This window comes from Centruroides sculpturatus, unplaced genomic scaffold (assembly GCF_000671375.1).
Source record: "Centruroides sculpturatus isolate CEXI.00-Female unplaced genomic scaffold, Cexi_2.0 scaffold210, whole genome shotgun sequence".
Classification (NCBI taxonomy): domain Eukaryota; kingdom Metazoa; phylum Arthropoda; class Arachnida; order Scorpiones; family Buthidae; genus Centruroides; species Centruroides sculpturatus.
In genome coordinates, this window is record NW_019384341.1 from 683,012 (window position 1) to 709,629 (window position 26,618).

The window sequence follows — 26,618 nt, forward strand, 5'->3', positions numbered from 1 at the left end:
ATTTGACGACAAGTATTAATTGAAGCTAAATTAAAATGTAAATTAATAAATATAATTTACTTAATTTTCAATAATATTATTATAAGCTATATATTTTGTTTTCCTATTCATAATATTCACTTAGAATTATATAGAAAAATTATTATGAATTATAATAATTATGGCATCATAAAATAATCTTTAAGTATATTTTAAGAGTTTGTATTTTTCAGAATTGCAACTGCAAAATTTCTGGAAGGTGTGAACTATCGGCAATTCATTTTTCATTTTTCCGACAAACATGCTCAAGACAATGTGAATAGCCCTGAGAGATTCAGTTCAGCCACAGATAGGCCATAACTGTATACCGTCTACGATAAATTCTTTCGTAACAGCACTAAAAATTCGTTAACGGACACTTTGTGAAGATCGTAAAATAGTATCCTATTGATCAAGTTTCTCTTTGGCGATCATGAACTGAACAATTCCCTGGTGAAAACCAACTGTATATTTTTTCGGTTTGTAGCCATTATTTTATTGTTTTTATCCATAGACTAGCTTCTGTTTCGAAAAAGAATAGTACTTTATTTTTTAACTCGTCATAAGATATATAAAAGTCTCTATCTGTTGCATCATTCCTTTTCTTCTATTCTTTAAATATAGGCTACTATTATGATAATAAATTGAACTGAATAAACTGTTAGGCTATTTCTTACATATTTATGTGGCTATATCTAATATTGTATTAGATGTATTTGATTCTACATTCCTGTCTATATTTCAATTTAGGAAATTAATTTAGAAAATATTTTGAAGTAAAATTAGATTTCAGTTAAATTAACAAACTTTACCATATCAATATTTTCGTTTTTCTTTTATTTAATATGCACCACAGCATACAGTTATAAGCATACAGCATACACAAATTTCTTGTTTAGGTGATAATATTCTCGTAAAACTGTAGGCCTATTTTAGGCCTATATTAAGTATATACTGTATTTTTGAAAAAAAAATTAATTTTATTAGTAGACTTGACACAATAATGCTTAAGATTCTTGAAAATTGTTCTAAAAATAATTATATCTAACTAACATTTTTATAAAACTTATGTAAAATTTATAATTCTTGATATAAATACATTAAGGCCTACAGTGAAATACATTGTTTAGCCTAGTTTCTTAGGTGAAGCACTAGGTTCTATTAACTGATGTAATTCCTATACAAAAATTCGTATTTATACACAGTACACTACCAAAATAAGCTTGCGATATTGCTTAAGAGAACAGAAATATAGAAATATAGAAATATTTATATTATTTTATGATATACGAAAGGAAACTACAGTTTATAGTGACAATATTGTATAAACAAGAGAATACCTTTACAAACTTCGGTTTGGAAAGTTACAATGTAAAAAAAACTAATTGTAAGATAGCTTACTGTATGTTTATAATAATTTTTTTCCTCAATATTTTGTTTGCATTTCAAGATCAATGCTATAGTCAAGTCGGAATGGAATGCTCGACTTTAGACCTTTAACCGAAAAGTTTGTAACAGACTTTTCTTATTGTTTGTTATTTTTAAGAGAACATCTAGCAATAGTCGAGATAACCCGGAGGCATTCTGAGATCTCTTTTCATTCCAAATTCGCTATATCAAAATAAACACGGCAGAAGAAATTGAGACAGACTGTTTGAACTTAGATATTTCTAGGTGTTGATATGTTTGTTACTTAGATAAACTTAGGTCTTCAAAAATGAAAGTTTATTTCTATTTAATATTTCACTCGGTCTAAAATTATTTACTATAGGATAACATTGCTAACTTTGAAGTTATATTTATAAACTGTAATTTGAAGTATAAAGATAATTAAAATGATTATTAAGTTTACTGACTTCTATAAGTGTTCTGTTGATAACAGTTTCTATTAGATCAAAAATAAAATAATTTTAGAATTATTTAGTTTACCATTTGCCCTTGTTATCTGTAATGTTATATATATCTAATTAGATTATAATGAATAATTACCGTAGCTATCTATATTTTATTGTAGATAATCACTTTAAGCATAAACAGCATATTAACTGACAATATTTCCTTATTTTATGAGTCATATTAATTCATATATGCTATAATTATAATGCTAATAAATTTTCATATAGGCCTAACTAAACTTAACTAAATAGTTTTGTTAAGTTGCATAATAATACAATATTTATTAATAATTAAGTTTCTATTAGCCTATAGTCTGCGTGCAAGGTATATCTAACATTTAAAAATTTTAAAGAATATTTTTAAAAAGTAAACAAACGCTTTACTAGATCATCATGTAATACTAAGATATATTGACCCTGTACCATTTGAAATTTAAAAAGTTTTCATGTGATAAACATGTTTGTACATTTGTAAAACTACAAGACTAAATAACTGTACACGATTCAGTATAAACAGACCGTTATCTATTTATAGGCCTTGGAATTAGAAAGCATTATATTGGACACAGTTTTATCTAGATCATTATCATTATAAGTTTAAGCTTATAAGCGGATGTTAGTTGTGTAGCTCATAGATTGATTTATATGTTTTTGGGATAGAATAACTTAATGAAACTATATAATTTGTATACAGACAGATATTTTGCATGTATGTATATTTAAATACATGCTTCTGTAGATCTTTATTTAAAAATATCTCAAAATATCTGATTAATTTGCACCCAAGATTAGATAGATTTGTCTATCGATTTCTTTGTTGTAGAAGTAATGACTCATATCATTGTAAATATTTTAGTTTTGAAAGAAAAACCGATAATGGTAGAAATATAAATTTATATAGACCTAATAATTAATTGATTAAACCAGTTAATGAGTAATGAAATACGTCAGGATCTATATTATTCTTTTTTAACTTAGAGTTATCTTTTAAATATAAAACATTAAACGTGCCGTTTTTATATTAAATTTATAGAATATTTTAGCCCTAACAGTCCTAAATATAACGTGCTCTGGGAATTAGGTATAAAAAGTATTGAGTTGAAAATTTTCAGAATTCAGAAAATATGTGATAGCATGTTATAAAAACGAACATAAAGAAACTATCGTTAATATAAGTCATTTTAAATATTTAATAAGTTCACTGTTTTAACGAATCAAATGTTTTTTGAACTGTGACGAAGCAAAATTAAGGAACCGCTTTCAATGTTGAATCAGCAAAGCGGGTACTATTTTACTATAAATCAAATTACGAGACCTGTGAAATATTGATATAGTCCTATCTGTTGATCTGTCAAACGCTCCATGATGTATGTAGGTCCTCACGACATAAATTACTGATAGTTGGTGCAGTATACGAAGGAAGATACTGGATCTAATGCGAGCGGTGATTGGTTAACTTCGAATTGCGAATCATCTTTGAAGTTGATTAGTCCAGTCGTGATGATAACTATGCTAAATAGTTTTGTATTAGGGATATAGGCCGACGTCAACGACGATATATTAATTTATTTATAACAATAGAAGATTTTCTTCAAGTAAAAAGCCTATTTAAAACGATTTATTTCAAACATTTTATATGGATTTATTATTGGAGAAATTTTAAAAGTTTGTATTAAAGGAGTATAAAAAGCTAAATATGGAGATTTATCGAGAGTTTTCAAAATACTTTATTGTAAACTTTAAAATAAGGTAATATTCTTACATTTCGAGAAAAATTAAATTTATTCAGTTATTAGAATCTGCATATGTAAAAGGATTTTTAAGTTAAGTTAAAATTAAATGAACTCTATTAAAATATGAATTAAAAGTAATGGAAAAATTAAATTTCTTTAACAACAAAGAATTAAATTATAGAACTAAGTTTAATTGAAGTCTATAGATTAATTTGAAGGATATGCTACTGTTTTTCAACCTTAATCAATTTATTTTAATTTTTTTTCTTTCCACAAAAAGGAGATATTCCATAATCTTTATTACTTTCGCAACTTGTAAACTTTTATTCGTATTTTAATAAAGTCGTGTGCATATTTGTCTATGAGAAATTAAAGTATCGTAAAATTAATTATTATAACGACAAATATAATTAAAGTACGTTCGGCTTTATTTCATCTATATACGTCGAAGTTTATAAGAATTCACGTCTTGAAATAAAATTAGGTTAAGTTGTAGAGGATATGGTTTTAATTAATTATGTTCTTTAAATCATTTGAAATTCTAACTAAAGAAAGCATCTTATTACAGTAAGAATTAATTTAAACTCTAAGATAAAATTACCAAAATTATGCCGCAACTACTATTAGTCTACTATAAATTTACATCTTGTAAATCATTAAAAGTTCCATGAAATTATACATAGACTTGAAGACTATGAATATGTATACTTCAATACAAATGTAAAATTCATTTATTTTAATTTAATTTGTGCTTTTAGTAAGGCGTTAAACTAGTTAAAATCCTATATAAACTACATTTATGCTGTTAAGTGTAGGCTGTTATAAGTAAAAATGTAATTAATAGTGAAAAAAAGCTTTATGTAAATATCTTAGCAAATATTTTATAGTAAAAGATATTAGGCCTGTATCTGTAAATAAAAATATTTGTTTTTAAATACGGTTTTCTAAAACTAAACAAAAAATTATTGACTTTAGGCTTTTATATATAGGGAAAATAAATTTAAGTTTACATAAACTAAGCCTAAATAGAAAGAAACTTTCAAACAGAATTTAAACAAATATTTCGTATCAAAAATTCAAGTATTATAGTAAATATTTTATATTAGAAGATCTATATTTTATAGCATCTAGTATAAAAAGTACTTATAGCCTAATTAATCCATTTGTATGCATATACAGCACTTTAAAATTCAAGCATTTATTTAGAAATGACTGTTATAATACGTTATAAGCTTTTAAAATTTTATGACAATGTTTAAAAGTACGATAATCTTCAATATTTCATAATTTTAAAGCGTCGTAAATTTATTTAACCTATAACAAATTTCAGCCTAAATTATACGGCAAATATGTTCAGTATATTTATATTTAAACTGAATGTGTTTATATTTATCTGCAAATTTTTAGCTTATCTACAGAACATATTATATTTTTAAGTATTCTTTATGCAAAATGAGCATTAAGATAATCTTAACTGCTATAATGAAGCATTTATAATAGATTTAGTACAGCTAACTTACAAACTATCGGCGCACAAACTGTCGTGTAAGCTTATTATAAACTAAAAATTTAGGCTATTTTGTGTTCAGATTTTGATAAATTGGATCAAATAGCTTACTAATAATTAAATAAATTAGATAAATTAGTTATTAAATAAAAATTCGGAAAATACTTTTAATGTCATATTACTTTAAACATATTTAGACATTTTAGTAATGTCTAGTTATAATATTGGCCTAATGAGTTAATAATTAACACGTAGTTTATATTCAAAATTTGCTTAGGCCTATATGAAATGCCAAATAAATTATAAACAAATAATTTCTTAATTTACAAAGCCACTTTGTAATTAATTTTTAAGCTAATAATTCATTCTCAGGCTTATTTATTTTAAGCACAAGATAACAGCAATACTAAAATATCTATGCTAACTTATCAGCTAATAGTAATAGTTTACTAGAATAAAGGCAATATATTTTTAATAAAATTAACAATTATTTCTATTATAAATTATTATTATACAAGAATTAAGAGTGTAAAAGAGAATAAAAATATCATAAAATACAGTTAAAAAACTTAATACAGTCTAATATATTTGCATCAGATTTCTTACAGATTATATATTAAATCATTAAACTTTTAGGCATTTATAGACATTAAATAATGCATAATCCATTATTGCTTCCATTTAGAAAATATAACATTTAATTGATATTGAGAGTGTATCAAATATTTGTAAATTCTTAGGTTAGTTATATGGAAAGATATAATTCTATATATTAGTTTAAAATTTAGTTGAACATACTTGATCAATTATAAACAAATGAATTACTTTATATCTACATCCACTATTTTAAAAAACTCAAGGCCTAATAGCGTTTAATGGTTTCAATGGTTTTTACTCTAAATATATCAGCAAGGCAAGATATTATTATTAGGCAAATATAAAAACTTTAAATTGACTTATAGTAAAATATTTCCAACAATAAATTGACTTAAGAAGGAAATCAAACTAATGCAAAACTTAGCAGGAACAATAACCCTTCGTAGATTAATAGCAATTTATTTTAACGTAGAATTTTAAATTTTTAAAGTAATAGTATAAACGAAAATGCAATTTAAGAAAAATAAGCGAAGTTAAAGTACTAAAGTTAATTTCAAAAATATAATGTAGAACAAATATAATTATAATCTGTATTATAATTATAGATTATCCAATAGAGTTTATTCAGTTAATATAAGTAGCAAAAATTATAGTTAATGAAAGAAAAAAAAAGAAAATTTCTTGCATAAAAGTGATTTAATTACCCTAACAAAAACGGATATAGCCCAGTAAACAAAATCGGATATGGAACGCCTTCCAATGGCCATTTTGTAATGCGGCAGTATTTACTTTTGCTTTTATCAATAGCCCTAGTCATCTATGATAGATCTCATCCCATAGAATGCAACTGATCGCATTGTAGTACGGTCACTGTAGGTTTATACATGCCACTTTCAATTGTCTGATTAATAGTTTTGCTCCCTATCCTCTGCCTTCTTTATATCCGAAAAATCGAGTTTGTTGAATAACCCACGCATTATACCAATGCGGAACTTACCTCACTTTCCCAGTTTTGATATATGTCATCTTCTTTCAAACTACCAATAGATTGTATGTCGCATTCATATAGGTCTAAGCTACCTATAGCTTTCTCATATCTACTTTACTGATTCCATGAAGAAAGATCTATCTATATTTTCTCTAAACAAAATCTGTTTTCATCTAATTACATAATGTAAGTATAAATATATATTTTTATAAATTCATTCAAATTTTATGTATCATAAGTTTAAAAAATTTTTCTTCGTTTATATTAATGCGAAGAGCATCTTACACAGTTAAAAATCCGAATTAAGTGACATAAAATTTACATTTAGGTCATGAAAATAGTTTTGAAATAATAAGTCTTGAGGCCTACTTTTCCATGCAATCATAGACTTGACTACTTATTCTATCTACTAAAATGGACTTACGCAAACTTGTTCTTATTTGTACAGTACCAGCTTTTTCAAAATTATCTGAAAATAAGAGACCACATGCAGACAAGAATGATGTTGATATAATTCTTCTTTCTGATTCGTATAAGTTGGAAACACAAACTCCAAACAGGTATGGAATTTAGACGTGCAGCGAATAAACTTTCAAACTTGTAATTAACACAGACTTAACATTTTATATAGGAATGCCCACGAAAATATATAGTAAAATAAAATATAGAATTAAATTTTACTCGAACACAATAGATTCTTTATTTAGATTCTTCCTGGCTTTAATTTTAATCGTATAACTTAANGCTACGTAAACTCGATTTAATTTTATAATTTCACTAATTAGAAATGGTAGAATTCTATTCGTTTTCGAAGTATTTGTTCAACGTGTTGCAAATAAGGCATTGGTGACCAGATGAAATCTTGACTTGGCAATAGTTTAATGACGTAAACACGTTGTATCAAACTGTGGTTTAGAAGGACACGTTCGATTTCTTTTCCAATTTACTAACCGTCATTCTTGTCAGGTTAAAGACAAGAAAAAAAGATCAGAAGAAGGCGTCACCCAGACTTGTCAACCAATAAGAAAGCATCTGTAGATTAGTTTCTGTGTACAACGCCCATGTTAAATTGAATGTCCCTTCATTTCTCTACACCTAGTATTAATTATCAGAAATTTAGGCTGAAAGGTCTAGGTGACGGGTTAGTTACAAGGCCTTCAAGTAGGCCTCTCAGTTTACAGGATTGTATATGACCTTAGACAACATGAAAATTAAGAGGAAAGTTTCACATTTGTTTATCTTAAAAGTTAATTACAACGGTTTAAGATAAATTTGCTATTTTCTAAGAAAAAAGAAAAGAAAAAAAAAACTTAAAATTAATGCATAATTGAAAAAATTCCATGCTCGATTTGTAATTCATTTGAGGAAAAAAAAATGTACTGGATCTATTCTAAGAGCATANAATTTGTTAATTCTGTTTATAAACTAAAGATCTAAATGTAATCTTTAGCTTAAATTATAAATATTAGAGATCAGAATGTACTGAAATGTAGTCTATAGGCCTATAATTTAGAGTGGTAGTAATATTGAAATCTGTAAACTGTAGATTCAGCCTGTTGGCGATGAGTTTATAGAAAAAATAATTAGGCCTAGCTTCGGTCTGGTATAGATCTATAAAGAAGAAATAATTAAAGAATTTTAAATACTTTTGTTAATTCTTCACTTATTGGCCTTAAGTATACTGATATTATTTTGAACCAGAGAGTAAATTGAAACGTTAGCAATATTAAAACTGATAACGTACAGTAATTTATATGAAGTATACTGTATACTGTAAATAATTATATTAGACTACAGTAATATAATCTAATTATTTCACACTGTAAATCTTAGATCTACGTTCAAAATTTCAGTCATATTAATGCCAATCATAAGATTCTTAGTAACTTGATTTTTTAAACTTTAAATAATAGAATTAAATTAAACTCATAATAAACTTATAAACAGTTATTAAATTAACGCTTCATTCGAAATTTTAAATGTTAAAAATTTTTTACATGTAAATGTAGGCAGGCAACAATGTAGGCCTATTTTGTAATCTAATCTAACCTATAATATGTTGAAGCGAATAGGCCTACAACAACTTTAAATGTTCGATATTTATAAATATTGTAATCACCTAAACTATGTTAGATAATTTTATATTAAATTAAATTGTTCAAGACAATTCAATAACTTGAAACAATTATTAACCTACGCCATAAATCAGCTAAATTACTGTAAAGATAAACTGTGTAGATCTATGTAACTTTTTAATAAGCCTAATACAATGTTGCTATTTATAATTCCGTATAATTTTTTTAATGTTTATTTTAAAAGATAAAATATATAAATTTTTCTTTGGACTGAACTTAATAATCAACTTATTTTCTATATGCAAAGATCTGTTTTAAACTTTAACTCATTTTATTAATGCAATAATTCTACTGTTCGTAAAATTCGAACTTATTTTCTAACTTTTACTGTAATAAAAGCGATAGATAATATCTGATTATTACTGAAGTTTAAACGTGTAAATGCTATCCTTATGGCACTATCTTACACTTTTAGTTCAGCGAAACGATAAACACGTTCTTTCACTATGTTCTGAATTGTAATAATCCACCACACTAAAACATACTGTAAATTCATAAGGATGAAAGATAAATTTAAATATTTTACGTTAAGAATAGTAAAATATCAATTGTTAAGTAATTTATAAAGAATATAGAAGAAAAAAACGAAGAAATAAAATTCCTAGTTTTGTATTTTAAGATATATAAATAATCTATAATTTAGATTTACTGTAAACCTAAACATAGACTATAAGAATATAGACTATACAGACTACATATATACTAGATTAAACAAATTGTAAATTTATTAACTATATCAAAATAAATCACAATATTAGATCTATATTGACTTTGGTATTATTAATCTTAAGATTTTATCGGCTTTATATTAGAATGGACTTGAGCCTAATCTTAGATTCGTACTTAGTTGAATTAAATTAATTCCTAAAAATGTTAGATTTGTTTATATATTATACAAATATTTTCTGAATATTTAATGCTTTCCCTCGATAAAAGTTATTTCTTTTTCCCTCTCTCTTGGTTTTTTCTTAATATGACAGAAATTAAATTTAAATTCTGCAAAATGCACTGCCTATATCAAATTTCACCAACAAATTACTGCTTAATATAATAATAGAAATTAAATTTTATTTGAAATAAAAGTTTCCTTTTCATAAATAGATATAAGCTACTGATTTTAATTTTAGTTTACTTAGAATTAGTAAATTATTTTGAAATATGTATAGTAGTTGTTCCTTCCATAGAATATATTGATATTTCTATGTTATGCGGAATTATTGTTTTTGTAAGGCAATAATAAGTGAAACATTCAATTTTGGATGTTAAAAAATATCAAAAAATTTCAGAAATTTAGTCTCAAACTAAAAAGAAACAAACTTAGATAATAACTTTTATGCCTAGATGTACTGTACAGTATTTTCATCATAATCTATTCCATTGTCTAATGCGATGTAAAGTTTGTCTGTAATAATTCTCTCTCAACGTACTGATTATTAAAAGGAAGATATTGACATTTTTTTCATAGGGCAAAAAATATATCCCTATTATTTAAAGTGTCATATTAGAGATGCCTAGAATTTGATTCTGAAAATATAAAAAATTATAATTTTCTTTTAATAAATGAATTTAATTTATGATTTTCTCAAAAATTAAGAAAAAAAAACAAAATGTATTTTTTGTAGAAACTTCCTATTTTTTCTTTTCTGGAAAGTAAGATTTCCTTTCTGTAATTCTTTCAATATTTATAATCATAGTTCGTTCATAAAATATACAAATTATTTGAATACATATATTAAAAAAAAAATAAATATAAATCATTGCGACCTCAGTCGGGTTAAAAAGCTAAATTTCTTCTATTTATTTTTAGTCATATAATAAGATATTGAATTAAAGTATGTAAATAAGACTAACTTACTGTTATTACTGCTGTATTTACTTATCTGTGACAAAATAATTTCACATTTTTGTAATATAAATTTAAATACCTGTTAATTATTTGATATTGTGTAAGGAGAAAAATAGAATTTTACGATCCATAAACCTATAGTTTCTTTTATTCAATTCTAAATCTAGCAATATTTTAATTGTATAGTGAGAAATAATCTGTAAGTAGACTTACAGCAGAAATAGAGAAACTAAATCTCTCTACTATATTCACTAACACTTCTAAGTTTATTGTAAACTAAGATTTATATTGAAGAAAGATTTAGAGACAACTTAATAATTTAATACATTAAATAATATACGTTCTTAATATTTTCCACAATAAAATAAAATTTGTTTATTTTAATTCACAGGAAAGGATCGTAAAAATAAGTAGAACTCCTATATACAAATTCAAACACGTACTCTATGACACTGCACATTGTATAATGTAAACAAGTCTACAGAATCATTTGTTTATATAAAATGCCAAGATGATAATTATTAATAGGATATTATATTTTTGTTCTTTTAAACCAAACAAATAGCGATAGGTGTTTAAAGATTTTCGAGCTTGTGAAATATATATTTTGATTAAACAAGACAAGTAATTATAGAGTAGCAATTAAGAACATACCATGGCATCCATCTCTAAATGCCATTAAGGTATCTTCAAACCAACTAACTCGATTGTGCGAGTGAGATGCATTACATTTCGCTTCCCCATAGGCTGAAAGCGATACCTGAAAACGTGCCACCTCATTTTTTTATTTTCCTCTTATCTAGGATACGCTCTGCCTGACTGCTATCTGATTAAGTCTCCTGGATGATAGACCCGCAGGAACAAAAAGAAAAAAATCGAAAAATAGTGAAACAACAGTTCGATGATGAATGTGAACAAAATTTCCTTCGAGCTAATTTCAGATAGATTTTTAACAAAAAAATAAATAAAGCAAAACAGAGATTACAAAGTTTTGTTTCGAATTTTATAAAATTTATGAAATGTTTTTTAAATGTTAAATTTACTAGCGCTTTATCATTACATTTGCTCTGTTTATAAGCTAAATAAATAAGCAATTTTATTCAGAATTATTTTAATAAATAACTTTTAAAGTCTACTTTAGAAACTTGTATTTAGGCCTAATCAGTACTAAAAGTAGATATTGCATTAATACCAATTTTTCATTAGTTTGGTATATACTGTACGTATAAACTGAATCTTTAAATCAGTAACTTGAAGATAACATGTAAAATTTTTCTTGAAATTTAAATCAACAATAAAAAATACTAGGCATAACAAGTATAAAATAAGTTAGTATAGGCTGTGTAAATAAAACACTTTATTTGTGTAAATAAATTTTACGCATTTAAACTTGCTCAATAGAACTTTATTGGAGTTTTGATGTTGCTAATGCTTAATTAATAAACTATATAAATTATCAGTTTAGTTTTAGGAAAGTATTTCATTTGTCATCATTTTAAATTTGTAAAGCTTTTCAAATGTGATGTATCGAGACCGTAAAGGATAAACTATTCTTAATTCCAATGTTAAAAAATGCTGGGAGATTTTTCTATTTAAATACAACTTTCATATGTTATAATTGCGAAATTGTTTTTTTCTCAGATTGTTAATAGCACATTATTATTATACTCACACACATTATGAATTAGTTGCATACAACTTACTTTTGTGAGTATCACAAATTGTTTTGTTTCCAACATTCTTCTAATCATCTATTCGAATCATTAACGATGCTAACAAAGAATGCGAATAGTACTCAAAATGATACCACTGCTATGACCTCCAGGAATCCATGAGTCTGCTGGGATATGATAAGAATACCCAGCTTTACGGGTTCTGTACGATAAAAACTATCCCTCTTACCCGGCGGGTGAAATGCCTGGACGTGTCAGAGGTTATAAGTTATGGGTTGCCCGTTTTTCTGAACTTTTCCCACCCCTCTACACTTTGATGAGTCATTGGCTTTCCCAAAGCAAAGGGAATATTTGTGATTGGTAGATACAAAATAGGGGAACCCTGACAATCGAGAAGGGTGAGATTATGTAAATCTAGGGTGATGATAGTGACCATAGTAGCTTATCAGCGCTACTGACGACTTAGCTTGTTAGTTTAACTAATATTGCAACGATAATGTAATTATAGGTAATAAAACAAAACTATTCAAAAGGAAGAATATGTTAGTATCTTAGAGATTCTAATTTTAAAAACTATTCTCCTAATTTTTTTAATGTGATATTTTACATTTGATAAACTGTAGAATCACCGAAGATTCATTCATAGTCAATGTAATAATTATCGTATATACTGTATAGGCATTTTATTTTATTAAGTACTTTACCTTATAATAGGCGAACTGTGTAGTATAGGCAATATCCTCCTGAAATTATGTTATAGGTCTATATAAAAAGTAAAAACATGCATTATTTGTTTACGCATATCATTTATCGATACAATAACCTACTAAGAACCAATACTGTTCAAGAGATGATTAACATTAATTTAAATAAAACAGATGAAGCGAACTCGTGTCTGATATTTGATCTCAATAAATTTTGTGTGTCTTCGGCAGTGATAAATTTTATACTATTCCTAGTCGTATAACGAATCCTAATATTAGGCCTAATATTTGCATGTTAAAAACGGCGTAAGATGATCAGAAATCAGATTTAAAATGCTCGACGTAAACAGTGATTAAGCCTGAAACACTAGAAAGTAGTTTATAAGAAAAATTTCTAAAAATTAATTTTATTGAATGCAAAGCTATGAAGTGATTTATAAAGATTTAAAAACCTATTTTTAATTCAAGCAAGGATAATTAAAATAAGCGCCATTGCACCGGATTTATTTTTAAAACTTAATAACTTTACCGTAGCCTATATATTATTAATAGAAAGTACTAAACTAATACTCAGTAACTTAGATGGAGTGCTCTTTCTTTTCTTTTAACAGCGTCTATATTATTCTACTAAAAATTTCGAACGAAAAATCGCAAAAATTTAATCCTATCGGCTGCACGCTCCTCGCAAAAAGAATAAAAAGAATCGGGTTCATTTGTCATCAGTGTCATCGATAAAAATAGTGAAGTTGGTCGTTCATTTTGCAACTCGCCCGAACTGACACTGACGGCCATTATATCTACGTAAGGCATGTTTTCGTTCAGTGTTTGGCAAACATTCATTTTAGTCAAAATATTGGAGTTTAAAGATTTTTTTTAAATGTTACAGTTCTCGTACTTCTTGTTATAAAGTTAGAAGATATCCTAAGAAAGGATGAAAATGACCGTTTGTAAATATAAAATGATATGATACAGATAAATAGTGATCAAGTGGGCTCGAAAGACAATTTAAATTTGATCATTGAGTAAAATCATTTCTCTATCGAATCTTTTCTAATCGAGCCTATAATCGAGTGCTTTATTGTTTATTTAACAAATTACTTTAAAAAATTTTAATATATTTCTCAAAATTTCTTGTATTTATTCCATTTTCTAAATAAACATTTTAAATAAATTCATTAGCACGGTAGTCTTCGGCATGTAGAATTAACAAGGTGCTGTCAGGCATATTGATACAAAAGACCTCTCTGGTTGCCAAGTCTTTCTACGTTACATTGTATCCAAGTTCCACATTTGCCTTTACCCTCCTAATCACCTAACAGTATAAATCACATTATCTACAACATTCTGTCTACCTCGTTCTTAAATCTATGCGTCATCGTCCATGACGACACACGGAGTCCGAAGTATGGAGGTATAACTACAAAGTGTAGCGTATGTTGTAAAGCGGTACGTGCTATTCAAGGTATTCTTTGCTACATGGTCATGGATGATGTTACATTTGTACGTGAGGTGAGAGTATGAGTCGTTGTTTCAACTAAATCAGGAGTTTTGTTCTAGTAATGCGATCGGTTATAGTCCAGCTATCATTGGTCCAACAAGCCAAGCGGGTCATTTTTGATCAGTACATCAAACAGGGCACTTGTCCGTTCTATGCCTGAATTTATTAGATTTATACAGATTGTGTTACGTCACTGAATTTGTTGTAACTATTTTCTACGATAAATAATTTCGAACTATTGTAGAACCTTATGTTTTCATCTCCCCTATACAAAAATAAACGCAGCCGAATGAAAATAGTATTAGGTATTTCAAGATGCGGGTGAAAAGCATCGGTTGCGTAAAGAGAATTATTTTAAGATTGGCAAATTCGCTGTGACGAATTCCAAACAAATAATATCGACTTAATAATAAAGATCGCATAAAATTTTTAAATTGTTTTAAATATATAAGCTTAAGATTTATAGCAATAGTGTAGATTCATTTATTAGTGTCAGTGGCTCGATTTAGGTTAGCCTACAACTCTTCAAACGCGGAGTTTAACGTTATCATTGACAATTACGCACTGAATTTATTTTCTAATTTTTATATATCACGTAGAAACATATTAATATAATTAATCTGCATTAGTAAAATATAGTTTACGTCTTTCACTTTTCATTTTACACGCGATGAAAGTATGCTTAGGTCTGCATCTCAGAATTTAATATGCGTTTCGAAAACGAAACGTTTACAATAATATAAAAGAACAAAGTATAAAGTAAACAACCAAATTTAATTTTTTGATCATCAAACGCAGTTTTGAGTCACAGGCAGGAACTTCGCTTATAAATTTTCAGCTGCAGAAAGACACGTATACTGAAGATGTGTACCCTTTAGTACGTCTTCGGCATATTAATTTCGCAGAGGCCGGGAGATGTATTAATTATACAGACTCCATGTCATCAATATTAACTCCGTTCTGTACTGCTAATGAATAACTACGATGAAAAGCTACAAAATATTCCTCAGAAATGATAACACATTTCAATTTCCAAAGTTCACTAAATAATTATTTCTCTTTTTTACTCCTTATTTATCAAAAATAGGAAAAAGAAATTGTAAATTTTCAGGCGTAACATTTTGCCATTTATTTTTATAAAAACTTTCAGCATTTGATTAGACTAAATCGAGAATTTCATCAATATTAACTCCGTTCTGTACTGCTAATGAACGTGTAAGAGAAACATAGAGACGAAACTTAAATAATTTTCTTTCCAACCGATATTTGGAACTTAAGCGGATTACGAACATTATTTATGTGTAAGTCGAAGAGAATTTCTCAAACAAAAAAGGAAACTTTAAACAATATTTTGATTATTTCTTTGATGTTTTGAAGGAAGATTTATTTTATAGCAAACTTATTCACTTTCAAAATTTAGACATAAAATACGTCGGTTAAATAGATTTTTAGGTCATGTTCTCTATCTCGTTTATTGTTAAGCATCTGTAGGTTATGTTAGTAATAACGTTTAACTGAAATAAATTATTAAATTTAATTTCAACTAAAGGTATTTTAAGCTTTAAAAACTGCAGTTGTTAAGTGTATTAATAGGTTTTTATTTATTTTGCTGAAAATGCTTAAGCTATAATACATAATCGAGTTTTATCTCCCAAACTATAAACAATGCGCTTGTTCGATTTCTTATTTTAAAATTCTCTATCAACAAAAATGGTTAAGAATAACTTTTATTTTAATTTCACTTTTCAAGTTCATTTCTCTAATTCAACGTTCATCTGAAAAACTTTACATTTTGAATATCTCGTACCGATAATTCACTAATAAAGGTTGTTTTTTTAGTATTAAATTAACGAAAGAAAAACTATCGCATTTAGGCCTAAACTCTACTCGTTTACCTTTAAAAACTAGACTTAAACACAACTTAGGCCTATATTTCAATTGGGAGTACGACAGATAATATCGTTTATTATGCTGAAAAATGCTTTTATTCCTTTACGTATTGTAAATACCTAAACTAGTTTAAGTCTAATAAAATAGAATAGAAAAATTATAAAAACAAACATTTTTCTAGATTTATAGTGAAATTATTGTTTAGTAGTAATATTATAAACTTACCTTTCGTTAAGAGCAGACATAAGAAGTGTTTAAATCTATTCACACATCTATACGCTCTGCATTAAGTATCTATTAAAAATGTGAGCTTAAGTGCATTGGATATTTTAATATAAATTCTAAGAATAAGCTGCAATTGAATGTAGAATGTTGTTATAAATGCAGTTAAGTTCAATTTTAAGCGGCATTATAACTAAAAATTGGAAACAGTCTAAGAAGATATATAGCTTACATGATTTTAATCAAACGAAAATATCTTATAAATTTATTTTACAGTTAATGCATTCTTATATATTTTATTTCTTATTTTCTATTTAATTTTAAATTAGTAAATAATATGTCAGTTATACGGAATAATATCAGTGTGATAGCTTTAATTAATGTACATTTAGAAGAATATTTTACATCTGCAGTCAAGAAAATATAATTTTTATAATTAAAAATAGTTGTAATGCTATTGGTTGATATAGTTTACGCCCATTGATTTAATTTATAAAGAAAAAATCGAGTTTAAGCATACCGATAAGCTCAGTGTAAATTCGTTACGCCCGTAGCCATCTTGTTATCCAAACAGTGAATTGAGACATCAACCACGGCTGACCTATAATTTAGGGGTTGGAATTAAGCTACTATCCGGTTCTCGTTTACCTGTATGGTTGTTAGACACAAAATGCATTGCTCAATACTTCAGACGAGCTTCTGAATAGGAACATAAGCGATGATATTTCTGAATTGTTCGATGCATGTTCATGCGATGACGAGCAACTTGTAAAGAAAAAGAATTGTCTTTAGCCACGCGATGGAAAGCTTTTATCAAAGCGCTTAAATTTTGATTGAATGTTACATCGAGTTGACAAGTTATTATACAAACATTTAGACGCACGCGAAGCGAATACAAAATAGATTTATTGTTTATATCTTTACTGTAAATAAATTATATTAAAATATAAATTGTGCGCTTGAAAAGCGGCACGTACAGTACGAAAATTGTAATTTGCACTCTGTATATTTGTTTATTGGTTTGAAAATGGCTTTTTAACTCAATTATTATTAACAAACCTTTCAGAAAAATAAGTCCTTGTAAATTATTTCATACAAATCGTGTTATTTTGATTATAATCGTTTCATAACAAATGTCTGAAAACGGTTTTATAACCTACTTTTATCGATTGTTATTTTTAATCTAATCTAATCTCCGAGGTGTATAATTTTATCATGGAAATACATAAATGATCGGGTTTTATATAAAATATTTGATTTTTCTAGAAAACTTTGCTTTTGTAAGTTAACTTTTATAATAAGTAGCAGAAAATTGTTGATGAATTTCCAACGACATTATGCTGCCATTGATATTTGTCAAAACTTCAATGTGTTTATTGATTGCTCTGGGTCATCGCCTGTTTACAGATATTTTATGATTTAAGGCATAAAAGCTAAAACGATTCATAAATCGATTATAAAAATATACAATTTTTCAGTTGAATTACTAAAATATTCAAATGCTTTCTAGCAACGCGCCTATCATTTATGACAAACGAATTGCGATTTACGTCATTCTAATTTTACTATGATGTATACTTTTGATAATAAAATAATTATGAGCTATTAATAGCTATTAATATAATAATTGTTTAAGTGTTACGAATATAATAATTTTAGTCTTCCATTAGAACACTTTGTAGATTATAGGCCTAACGCTGATATTCCGTATGAAGAAACGTCTCCTAAGCTAAAATTTTTGCTCGAAACAAAAATAAAAAGCAAAAGTTAGTGAAGTAAAATTCATACTTAATCTAGTTTTATCTCTATTGTGAATTTTAAAGAGTGAAATTTACAAATTAGACTTAAACTCTTTTGAAATTCTATAGCACTGTATTTATTATCAAATATTTTCAATATTTATATATCATGTCCACAGAAAATTAATTGCAGATAAGTAACTTAACAACCACCTACAATTACCAATAAAGCCTATAAGTATAATTTGATAATAGAACGTATGCAATTTCATAACGAATAGGTCTACAGAAACGTTCTCAAAAGGTCTCTCCACCATTTGAAAAACTTCAAATGTTTTATCTAAATGGATACATAAATGTACTCTTACATCAGTTAGAATATTAGGTAGCCCCATAAACTAGTGAATAGCGAATAGATTCATTTTTCTGATTTACTTACTTAGCGATCTCAGAAGCTAAATATGTTGAAGCGTTCCGCATACTGTTTACAATGACCAAAAACAGAACGAAATACAACTTATCTTAACAGTTTGCTCCCTTGCCTGTTTTGAAGTGTAAGATACGACATATTAGGCTTAAGAACCGACAGAAAGCCAACACGCCATAAAACGGCAATAAAATGTCACAACGGATGTATGTACCCCGCGTCTTGGGACGATCCACTGCCAGCCAAGCACCCAGCTAAACAAACCGCAGACGTCTTTGTAGACAGTGAGTAAATTCACACTCAAACACTTCATGACTGCAAAGACTATCGGACTCCCCCGTTTTATGATCAGCTATGTTGTTTTGGCCTATATATCTTCAGACACACTTTTGATGATTGTATGAAGAAGAATATAGGCTACTCGTCTCTATCTCTCTTTGGAACAATGAATAAGTTAGATACGTAAATCTCCCTTAAGTAACCGCCTGTTTCTTTTTTCCCATGTATGGGCTGTTATGCTATAAAGAATTTATGCTATAGCACAGTTTACTTATCTGCATCAAATTTATATAGACTTCTATTGCATCGAGAATGCTATATTTACTAGGAGTTTCTCGGAAAAATTCGAATCTGCAAAAATTTTCAGTAGTCTTATATTCTTGTGTCTGCTTTAGTTAATTTAAGAAATGTCATTTTAAAAATAATACATTTAAAAATAATTACTTCGTTTGAATAAAGAGGAAATTCGCTCGATGTTATGAATTGGTTTGTCGGATGGCGATAATAATTCGCATAATTTCTATTATTTATAAAATTATATGAAAAATTATGTTATTCAGAAAGGTGTAAGCAGTTATCGACCATCCGTCTTCACTATCGCTTCATCTGGCAGCGATAACATTAAGGCTCTGCTAACAGAGTTGCCTGGATATCTCAACTCCTATCTGCACGCCAATCAGTCACTTTACCTAGACTGTTTTCGTTTGCACCGTCGATTTTTTTGTAAATAACTCGATTCTTTTTTATTCTGCAACTTTTTGATATAAAAAATTCCCTCCAAAGTATCCTTCTATGTCTGGTTCATTATCAATAATAATAATAAAAAATCTTGCAATATATCACTAATACGAAATTTATTTTCAAGTACAATGATTTGATTAGGATCGTTATAAATATTTAAAGGATTTGATAGAGTTATATAACAATTTTGGTTAAAATAGAAGCGATTGAGCTGCCACTTTCATGACATCAAACATTCTAACGTGGAGAATAGTATCCAGCCACTCCAGAACAAGTGGCCGGTTTATGGTCGTTTTATGGCATGTTACGGAAGTGTTTATGGAACTGTAACGACTTTTTGAAACGTCACGTGTGCACAAGACTATCTTCACCCTTTTCTAGCCTCTTGTCTTTAAAAGATAGTCAATTTTGAATCTGTTACGCTGCCAGATCTATTCGGAGCACTGTAAAATGTATTGGTTTAATTCTCTCTACAGATTTTTATCTTACTTCCTTTACATAACGGAACTGATTGTTTGTAGCGTAAACTCAATTCTCCAACGATCAGATACAAAAATTTAATAAAAACGACATATCACAGGTCTCGTAAGTGTTTATTTTTATCGGTTTTATCTTTCCCAAAAAGTCCAAAAAAGTATTTTATAGTTAAAACAATAGCAAAACCATTTTATCAACTCATGGAAAGTTGAGTAAAATATTATAACATAACTGTTTCCTAAATAAGGTTAATACTGATTTTTATACAATAATACATAATTAAGAAATTATTTCACGAACAGAAGCATCATTCAAGGTGACTTACCACCATTGTTTAAAGGTGCCTACGGCTATTGTGATCGTCAAGATAAACCGAAAAAGGCAACAATCGACTCAGAGTAATATTATATATAGACCTATATTCATTTTAATGTAACTATGTAAAGTTTTTTTTATTGAACAAATAAGAATGTATTGGCTTCATGTTAAAAAATGAATTTTCGTAAATAAACAAAAAACAAAAGTTTAAGAAAGTTAAATCATGTGTTCGTGAAATCACAGCTGACAGTACAGACATCATTGGAGACAGAGTGCCGGCTGTCGCATAGCAATGAATTATACGACAGACAGTCCGAAAGAAACGCCCCTCTAAAATCATTGGTGGAATACTCAACCTTTCAAATATAGTCTAGGCCCTATATGTGACATGAAGAGTAAAAAGAAACATTGAAAGCTAAAGTCAAATTAGGACTTGCGATTTTTCCAATACTTCTTGAAAATGATGTAAATTACCAACTAGAAAACGATCTAGAATAAATCTTAAAATTTTAAACAATTTCCTTTAAAATTCTTATATCTTGTCGAAATGTATATATAATTCCTACTCATACAACTATGACACCTATAACGTTCTCTTATCAACAGTATCCCGATAAGAAGAAATAAGGGTATTTAAAATCTTGAAAAAAAAATTTTTTTATAATAATTTACATGATTGAAATTTCTTCTTTAGAAGACCAAGATATACTTTAAACATTAATTTACATAAATTTACACTTAATAATTATAATTTAATATATTAATTTTAATACTAAATAAATTTAGAATATTTAAAAAGCTTAATAAACTTTTAATGGTCGTGTTTTAAAACCCGTGAGACTATTGAAATTTGAATTACGAAGAGCAAATTTAATTCGCAAATGTATGCGTTTTTAATTTGACTGCCAAAATTAATTAAAGATTCTTGGTTAGTAAGGTTAAATTTAAGGTCACGTGAAATAGAAAACTGCTGGTGAAAGGATGAAACTATCGCATTTCAAGAATAATTCTGCTGCATAAGGTTAAGCGAACAAGGTTTATTGTTCTCTTAACCATTTTATTTAATTAATACTTAACTAATTACGCTAGCTTTAATTAAAATAATGTACAAAATATTATCGGATTGATCTGTAATTTATCTCGATGCTAGAATTTTTCCTCTTTTAATATTAGGCATAATATTCGATTGAAGATTAGGGTGACAGTTATGAACCGAGACGAAGTTTGATGCGAACTCTTTCACATAAATAACACGAATCATTCAATATTTTTCCAGGCGTTAAACCGTAAGTTGTAAAGTACTCATTAACCTGATCAAACTTGTTATATGAGCAATTAAATTCGAGTAAAAAAAAAAAAATACAATAAATTAATTACTTACTTACTACAAAGAAATATAATCTATTCCCAAAGCAATAAGTTATATCAGCTGCCATAAAATTATTAATTCGAATTAATGTATAATAAATAAATAGGAACCTATTTAAATAATAACTTCTTATTACAGAAGGAGTGAAAATAATTTCTTGAGCGTTTCCAGTTCTAGTTGATGTTTATGTGTGTGGAAGATGGATCTTGACCCACAAGGGGCAAAGAATCGTGAATCAGTATTCTCCGCACCCATAAACTCACTGCGACTTTACAAAATAGCACTGCCAGCAATATCTCACTTATGGGGTCGAGAAACGCAGCAATTCGTTGCGAAGAGGCGGGATATAACTAAATCTGAATTTGTCCCTAGAGTTATCAATTGTTCTGTACTTTTATTCACGATTATCTTTAAAAAAACGTAAACGAGCCGATGTGTTTTAATTAAAATTTTCTCGTTGGCGTATTTAAATTTATATTTTTCGTATCGAGAACATAGAAAACTTTGTTCAGAATAGTAATAATTCATAAAATGAAAATAACTAGAAATATTACCCACCCTGGAAACGATGCAGAAGTAGTTTCTTCTTGGAGAGCTTCTCTGTCGATGTGTGAAGAGGAGTCTGCCAATCTGAACTTGGCTTCGGATGTTGGGAAGGCGTTGCCTCTTCAGTTTGGGGCGGGATTTCCAATGTTAGACAAGATGGGACTAGGTGTTGGTCCCTGTGTCTAAAGTTTTTTTGCTCTGTTTGTCACTGTGTATCTATGGGATTGTATAGAGGGGAGGGTAGAGACTCGTTTACTCTCGGCTTTATCAGGTCGTATGTCTATACACTGGTGTGTCGTGCACGTATTTGTAGTTCTCTGGCAACCATGTTGGTAGAACTGGTGCGTGGTGGAGTGATGTGGAAGGTGCGCGTGCTTGTCTCTTCACACACACACACACACGCACACACACACACACAGACTTGCGGCTACATAACGTGTCACCCCCAGTATACTCCCCTTCTCTACCTCCTTTCTGAGTGGCTCGTGTCTGGTTGTCCCCCAATGCATCACGTGGTGTGACTTCGAGATCTGTAGGAGGGGAACAGAAGTGAGACTGAAAGCTTCTTTACACGTTCAGACGATGGGTAAGGGTTCGGCTATGTCAATGTTGGCTCGATAGTATTAAGAAACATGAGTTATAAAGTAAGCAAAAAATGTTAATTGGTAGATAACGATAGTGAAGGAAACTTTTCGATCGCGAAACGCTTAAAAACGAGTTTGTATTATCTTAATTATAAGATGCATACTGTTGATAAAAGAACTTTAGTTAAACTAAAGAAAATTATCGATAACACTAAAATCTAAACAAGATAGTGGATAAGAATTAATATAATATGTCATAAAATATGATATTTAAACAAACATGGATGTATATATTTCTTAAATCTATTATTTATTAAACTATCTATATGTAAATTTTCTGAATTTACAGGAAAATACAGAATTGAATAAAATTAAAATTTTGATCAGGATAGTACACAGCTTATAAATTCTAAGCAGATTTCTGAGTCATGTCGAGGTCTATTGTATATTTACTTTTATTTAAATAAAGTTAAAAAAATTATGTCAAGTACATTTTGTTCTCATTTTAAATAATAAAAATCAAATAAGATAAATACATTCTGTATGAATTTTATAAATTATAAGGTTTAAAGTATATCCAAATTATTAAACTATTTAAGTAATTAGGCTAATTTTACCCTATAATTTTAATGATAAATTTTATAATTTTAAATTTAGTTTCAGCATGATAACCCAATACTTACATTTTTCTACATTATTATTTTTGTTAAATTTTTACAAATAATAGAAAAAATAAATGCCTGTATTTGTCTGTTGTATGGACTTTTATATTATTAATTATTTACTAAGTATAAAAGAATCCTTGTAAATGTTAAAAACAATAATTTGTAAAGTATCCATTGTGTAACCAAACGATAAACATCTCTGTAACTAGGCCTAGTTGTTGCCTTTTGTTTTTCAGTGTTTGTGTTATATTCATGTGAAAGTAATTAAAGTGATTAACTACCGAAATACATGTCTATTTATATGTATAATTAGCATATGCAATCCAAATATAAAGAAATTTGATAACTCACCTAGTGCAGTGAGTAGGCCAAAAATTCGCATAACTTTGTAGTAAGCCATATTGTAGTCTATTAGATAAACACATTCCTAAATGTCTTGAGCATGCGCACACACTAGATGACGTCAAGAATTGTAAAGTTATATTTGATATCATCAAAGTCAAGTCACATTTCCATACATCTTCAAGTATAATCCTGTTAATAATAAAAATATTTTGAGTATTATAACAATATACAAAGCATTAGTATACTATTTATAATTGTGATTATTATTTATAGAATTGTACTAATCTATAGTTATAATAAGATAAATCTTTTATTTATTTTTTTTTAATGATTTACCTTTATTGCAGTCTTTCATTATTCAAGCTATGCTGTTGGATATCCTTTACCCAAACAAGTCTTTAACCCATTCTCTGACTTCTTCCACGAATAAGCCTATAAACAAATCCAAAATTATACTGCTCAAACAAAATTCTCAGTCGTTTAAAGATGTAACCGGGTGACTTGAAGTTGTCCTTGAAGGTTAGTAATTTCATAGTATTTATAGTATATTTAAATTAATGTACATAATGGCCAGTGCTTCCATAATACAAAGTATATTATTTACGTTGTAAAGTAGAGTTCATCATGCAAAGTACGGCATTTAAATTACGCTAAATTAGACAATACAAATTGAGGATAACCGAATAAGTTTATTTTATAAATTAGGCCAGTTTTAATGATAATTTTTATACTTTCATATACGAGATAATTTATGTTATTGTTATATGAATGATGTATATTTTCTTAATTTTTGAATTTTATAGATTTTATCGATTGACACGTATGACCTAAAATATATTTTTAGAGATAATTTGTTGAGAGTAAGAGCATTAAAAAATATTAATAAATTGAAAAGTATTGCATTTTTTAGTTAAAAGTTTTGTATTTTTCATGGAATTTATTTGACTTGCATCTTCTGGCCAATTATAAATAATTACAAATCTGGAAAATTTATTTAAATGATATATTTTTGTTTTATGTTTTTTATTGAATTTTGTAAAAATATTAATGTATTTTTTTAAATAAGTAATTTTATTTATAAATGTGATATCATTCATATCTTCGATTAAATTTTTTATTTTCGTTACAGAGTATATAATTACGAAGAAAATAATATAGAAAAGTTATAGTATGATTCTTTATTAATCCAGGTAAGATTGTAAATTATCAAATATATTATCAGGTAATTTAGATTATATAAGTTATATAAATTGCTTAAAAATCTATAAAATAAAAAGAATTTTAATAATTTCCTTGTGTGTTTGTGTTATAATTTGTACCAGCGAACAGATTCTATTATATGGCGCCTGTATACTAAGTTTACTCAACACGGAGCTTATGGTAGGCTACTATAGATAAATTGTTTAATTGTAAAGTTTGAAGTTAAGATGTAAGATATGGTATGATAATCGTGTCAGAAGTCGCTAATCCTTATATTTCATTTCCATAAAGAACAGAAATTTGATGCGGGTGACCCCGTGTTGCTTGACTATACAATTTTCATCCAGAATGTGAGAAATCAGGGAACTTCAAAGGTTGACTTTCAGTCAAGGCAATTGAACCATGATCGGATTACCGTTTTGTAAAAGGAGGGATTTATGGTAATGTCAAAAACAAGCGGGAGTTTTGTCCTTGTTTAAGCTCTCCATTATCTTCTTTATGATTAAATTTATTTCCTCCTATACATTTGTTATATGTTAACTGAATAAGTTGTAAACTGATTTATGATTTTAATATATTGTCAGATTGAATAATCATATTAATAGTGTTGAAAAAAAAGAAATAAATTACAGTATGGATATGTTAAAACGAATAAGAGCGCGTAAATTGTTAACATCTTTAAATACGTGGCTTTAACTGTTGTGGTTTTTTTTGGTTGGAGCATACTTTAATTAAAATTAGACATATCATTAATGTCATTATAAACCAATGAGTAAATATTGGTTAAATGTTCATAATAAATTCAAATAGATCCTAATTAAACAACTTGTTAACGCTAAAAACAAACAATTGGCAATTAAATTTTTTCGTTTTTTGATAATATAAGAGAAGCACTTGAAAGTGACATTATAATAGAAAAAGACAATTATAAAACATATTTATAATTAAAACAATTCAATGTAAAGTTTCATACTAATTTAATTAATTTTCACGAAACGAATTTGTGAAAACTAATTAAAATAATCTGCAACTTGGCGACAACTAATTATTTTTCTAGAAAGAGAATGTATTACTAATTCCAATTTTAGCCGGCTTTACAACTAAAAAGTTAAAATTTATTAATAAAAATAATTACAATTAATCAGTTATATATAAATCTACACACAACTTTTCAGAAAAAGTATTTATTCTTAGTTGAAAGTTTTTATTTAGAATAAAATAT

General features: G+C 27.6%; 1 protein-coding gene and 1 long non-coding RNA gene across 12 annotated transcripts in view; one reads left to right on the forward strand and one right to left on the reverse strand.

Moving 5' to 3' along the window:
- The window catches only part of LOC111634394 (homeotic protein antennapedia-like), a 184,621-nt gene extending 160,285 nt beyond the window's left edge, over nt 1-24,336 (reverse strand). Inside the window, exons 1-2 of one of the 7 annotated variants that reach the window (XM_023379156.1) lie at nt 24,203-24,291; nt 16,710-16,778 (exon numbers count right to left, since the gene is read on the reverse strand). The gene's annotated coding sequence lies outside the window, so the exon portion shown is untranslated. The other 6 variants (XM_023379181.1, XM_023379152.1, XM_023379201.1 and 3 more) reach the window with 6 other exon arrangements.
- Nucleotides 3,118-26,552, forward strand: LOC111634454. 5 transcript variants are annotated; one of them, XR_002758226.1, is made up of 3 exons: nt 3,118-3,662; nt 24,544-24,715; nt 25,326-26,552. It is a non-coding gene; the product is annotated as an uncharacterized LOC111634454 (long non-coding RNA). The 5 variants fall into 5 exon arrangements; XR_002758224.1 differs by lacking the exon at nt 3,118-3,662 and adding an exon at nt 6,402-6,924; XR_002758222.1 differs by lacking the exon at nt 3,118-3,662 and adding an exon at nt 23,054-23,188.
- The last annotated feature ends 66 nt before the right edge of the window (nt 26,553-26,618 follow it).